This window comes from Oncorhynchus gorbuscha, linkage group LG02 (assembly GCF_021184085.1).
Source record: "Oncorhynchus gorbuscha isolate QuinsamMale2020 ecotype Even-year linkage group LG02, OgorEven_v1.0, whole genome shotgun sequence".
NCBI lineage: Eukaryota > Metazoa > Chordata > Actinopteri > Salmoniformes > Salmonidae > Oncorhynchus > Oncorhynchus gorbuscha.
The window spans coordinates 105,603,073-105,608,072 of record NC_060174.1 but is presented as its reverse complement, the minus strand read 5'-3'; the positions used below and the strand labels follow the sequence as shown (position 1 = coordinate 105,608,072).

At 40.1% G+C, this 5,000-nt stretch overlaps 2 pseudogenes; one reads left to right on the top strand and one right to left on the bottom strand.

Annotated features, from left to right (window-relative positions):
* Positions 1–4,102, bottom strand: part of LOC123990890 — a 48,962-nt pseudogene extending 44,860 nt beyond the window's left edge.
* A 185-nt stretch (positions 4,103–4,287) lies between these two features.
* LOC123990889 overlaps positions 4,288–5,000 on the top strand; it is a 26,546-nt pseudogene continuing 25,833 nt past the window's right edge.

Sequence of the window (5,000 nt, the reverse complement as noted above, 5' to 3'; positions counted from 1 at the left end):
AAACATTATACTACAGTTAGGGTAGTACTCTGAAACATACAGAATTATACTACAGTTAGGATAGTACTCTGAAACATACTACAGAATTATAGTTAGGATAGTACTCTGAAACATACATAATTATACTACAGTTAGGATAGTACTCTGAAACATACAGAATTATACTACAGTTAGGATAGTACTCTGTACTACAGTTAGGATAGTACTCTGAAACATACATAATTATACTACAGTTAGGATAGTACTCTGAAACATACAGAATCTACAGTTAGGGTAGTACTCTGAAACATACAGAATTATACTACAGTTAGGGTAGTACTCTGAAACATACTACAGTTATAGGGTAGTACTCTGAAACATACTACAGTTAGGATAGTACTCTGAAACATACTACAGTTAGGATAGTACTTTGAAACATACAGAATTATACTACAGTTAGGATAGTACTCTGAAACATACATCATTATACTACAGTTAGAGTAGTACTCTGAAACATACACAATTATACTATAGTTAGGATAGTACTCTGAAACATACATAATATACTACAGTTAGAGTAGTACTCTGAAACATACAGAATTATACTACAGTTAGGGTAGTACTCTGAAACATACAAATTATACTACATTTAGGGTAGTACTCTGAAACATACACAATTATACTACAGTTAGGGTAGTACACTGAAACATACAGAATTATACTACAGTTAGGTTAGTACTCTGAAACATACAGAATTATACTACAGTTAGAGTAGTACTCTGAAACATACTACAGTTAGGATAGTACTCTGAAACATACTACAGTTAGGATAGTACTCTGAAACATACAGAATTATACTACAGTTAGGTAGTACTCTGAAACATACAGAATTATTCTACAGTTAGGTTAGTACTCTGCAACATACAGAATTATACTACAGTTGGGATAGTACTCTGAAACATACAGAACTATACTACAGTTGGGATAGTACTCTGAAACATACTACAGTTAGGTTAGTACTCTGAAACATACAGAATTATACTACAGTTAGGATAGTACTCTGAAATACTACAGTTAGGATAGTACTCTGCAACATACAGAATTATTCTACAGTTAGGATAGTACTCTGAAACATACACAATTATACTACAGTTAGGATAGTACTCTGAAACATACAGAATTATACTACAGTTAGGATAGTACTCTGAGACATACAGTGAGCGCATTCTGTCCCTTTATCCATATTTTGTCATGTTACAGCCTTATACCAAAGTGGATTAAATAAAAAACACAATACCCCATAATGCCATCACAATAACCCATCATGACATCACAATACCCCATAATGCCATCACAATACCCCATAATGCCATCACAATACCCTTAATGCCATCACAATACCCCATAATGCCATCACAATACCCCATAATGCCATCACAATACCCCATAATGCCATCACAATACCCCATAATGCCATCACAATACCCCATAATGCCATCACAATACCCCATAATGCCATCACAATAACCCATAATGACATCACAATACCCCATAATGACATCACAACACCCCATAATGACATCACAATACCCCATAATGACATCACAATACCCCATAATGACATCACAACACCCCATATTGACATCACAATACCTCATAATGACATCACAATACCCCATAATGACATCACAACACCCCATATTGACAAAGCAAAAACAGTTAAAACAATTTTGGCGAGCACATCGAAGGAATTGTGACCAAATACTTGTTTTCCACCATAATTTGCAAATAAATTCATTAAAAATCCTACAATGTTATTTTCTGGATTTATTTTCTAATATTGTCTGTCATAGTTGAAGTGTACCTATGATGAAAATTACAGGCCTCTCATCTTTTTAAGTGGGAGAACTTGCACAATTGGTGGCTGACTAAATACTTTTTTGCCCCACTGTACGTCTCTGCCTGCTTAGGGACTGTCAACATGTACATCTCTACTGCTTAGGGACTGTCAACATGTACATCTCTACTGCTTAGGGACTGTCAACATGTACATCTCTACTGCTTAGGGACTGTCAACATGTACATCTCTACTGCTTAGGGACTGTCAACATGTACATCTCTACTGCTTAGGGACTGTCAACATGTACATCTCTACTGCTTAGGGACCGTCAACATGTACATCTCTGCCTGGTTAGGGACTGTCAACATGTACATCTCTACTGCTTAGGGACTGTCAACATGTACATCTCTACTGCTTAGGGACTGTCAACATGTACATCTCTACTGCTTAGGGACTGTCAACATGTACATCTCTACTGCTTAGGGACTGTCAACATGTACATCTCTGCCTGGTTAGGGACTGTCAACATGTACATCTCACTGCTTAGGACCGGTCAATATGCATATCTCACTGGGCTTAGGGACCGTCAACATGTAAATCTTACCGGCTTAGGGACCGGTCAACATGTACATCTCTACTGCTTAGGGACTCACAACATGTACATCTCTACTGCTTAGGGACCGTCAACATGTACATCTCTAATGCTTAGGACCGTCAACATGTACATCTCTACTGCTTAGGGACCGTCAACATGTACATCTCTACTGCTTAGGGACCGTCAACATGTACATCTCTGCTTAGGGACCGTCAACATGTACATCTCTACTGCTTAGGGACCGTCAACATGTACATCTCTACTGGTTAGGGACCGTCAACATGTACATCTCTACTGCTTAGGGACCGTCAACATGTACAGTGGGTCAAAATCAAAAAAGTATTTAGTCAGCCTAATTTCCAAATGTGCAAGTTCTCCCACTTAAAAAGATGAGGCTCTGTAATTTTCATCAGGTCCACTTCAACTATGACAGACAAAATGAGAGAAAAAAATCAGAAAATCACATTGTAGGATTTTTAATGAATTTATTTGCAAATTATGAGTGGAAAATAAGTATGTGTTTGTTATCCAGAGAGCTCAGGGCACAGCGACAGGTTTTTCACCTGGGTCGGCATGGAGAATTCAACCCAGCGACGTTTTGGTTACCGGTCCATCGCTCTTAACCGTTAGGCTACCTGCCCGCCCCTAGACAACCTGATTCATTAGCTGTCTCCCAGCTCAGGAACACACGAGTCTGTCAGACTGACGGAGTTCTGAAGGTCAACCAGACACCATGTGACTGGCTCAATAACAGGAGCTCTTTGGAGGAATGACAACCACAGTACGGGGTGATGTTTAACACCTCTCTCTGGCTGTTCTACTAGGAGGCACAAAAGATGAGACAAATGTGAGTATGGTGCCTGACAAAACAACCAGGTTAGGAGACAACATCCCATCCACTGTATTGCGTGTGTGTACTGACCTTCACACTCACAGCCACCCCCTTGGCACGGTTGGCCACTGCAGCGGTGTAAGAACGAGTGAGGATAAAGTTTTGTGGCGCAGTGTTGTCTAGGGGCGGGCAGGTAGCCTAACGGTTAAGAGCGATGGACCGGTAACCAAAACGTCGCTGGGTTGAATTCTCCATGCCGACCAGGTGAAAAACCCTGTCGCTGTGCCCTTTGAGCTCTGGATAATAAACACATACTTATTTTCCACCATAATTTGCAAATAAATTCATTAAAATCCTACAATGTGATTTTCTGGATTTTTTTCTCTCATTTTGTCTGTCATAGTTGAAGTGTACCTATGATGAAAATTACAGGCCTCATCTTTTTAAGTGGGAGAACTTGCACACAGGTGGCTGACTAAATACTTTTTTGATTTTGACCCACTGTACATGTTGACGGTCCCTAAGCAGTAGAGATGTACATGTTGACGGTCCCTAAGCAGTAGAGATGTACATGTTGACGGTCCCTAAGCGTAGAGATGTACATGTTGACGGTCCCTAAGCAGTAGAGATGTACATGTTGACGGTCCCTAAGCAGTAGAGATGTACATGTTGACGGTCCCTAAGCAGTAGAGATGTACGTTGACGGTCCCTAAGCATTAGAGATGTACATGTTGACGGTCCCTTGCCAGTAGAGATGTACATGTTGACGGTCCTAAGCAGTAGAGATGTACATGTTGACGGTCCCTAAGCAGTAGAGATTTACATGTTGACGGTCCCTAGCAGTAGAGATGTACATGTTGACGGTCCCTAAGCAGTAGAGATGTACATGTTGACAGTCCCTAACCAGGCAGAGATGTACATGTTGACAGTCCCTAAGCAGTAGAGATGTACATGTTGACAGTCCCTATTCAGTAGAGATGTACATGTTGACAGTCCCTAAGCAGTAGAGATGTACATGTTGACAGTCCCTAAGCAGTAGAGATGTACATGTTGACAGTCCCTAACCAGGCAGAGATGTACATGTTGACGGTCCCTAAGCAGTAGAGATGTACATGTTGACAGTCCCTAAGCAGTAGAGATGTACATGTTGACAGTCCCTAAGCAGTAGAGATGTACATGTTGACAGTCCCTAAGCAGTAGAGATGTACATGTTGACAGTCCCTAAGCAGTAGAGATGTACATGTTGACAGTCCCTAAGCAGTAGAGATGTACATGTTGACAGTCCCTAAGCAGGCAGAGACGTGCAGTGGGGCAAAAGTATTTAGTCAGCCACCAATTGTGCAAGTTCTCCCACTTAAAAAGATGAGAGGCCTGTAATTTTCATCATAGGTACACTTCAACTATGACAGACAATATTAGAAAATAAATCCAGAAAATAACATTGTAGGATTTTAATGAATTTATTTGCAAATTATGGTGGAAAACAAGTATTTGGTCACAATTCCTTCGATGTGCTCGCCAAAAAATTGTTTTAACTGTTTTTGCTTTGTCAATATGGGGTGTTGTGATGTCATTATGGGGTATTGTGATGTCATTATGAGGTATTGTGATGTCAATATGGGGTGTTGTGATGTCATTATGGGGTATTGTGATGTCATTATGGGGTATTGTGATGTCATTATGGGGTGTTGTGATGTCATTATGGGGTATTGTGATGTCATTATGGGTTATTGTGATGGCATTATGGGGTATTG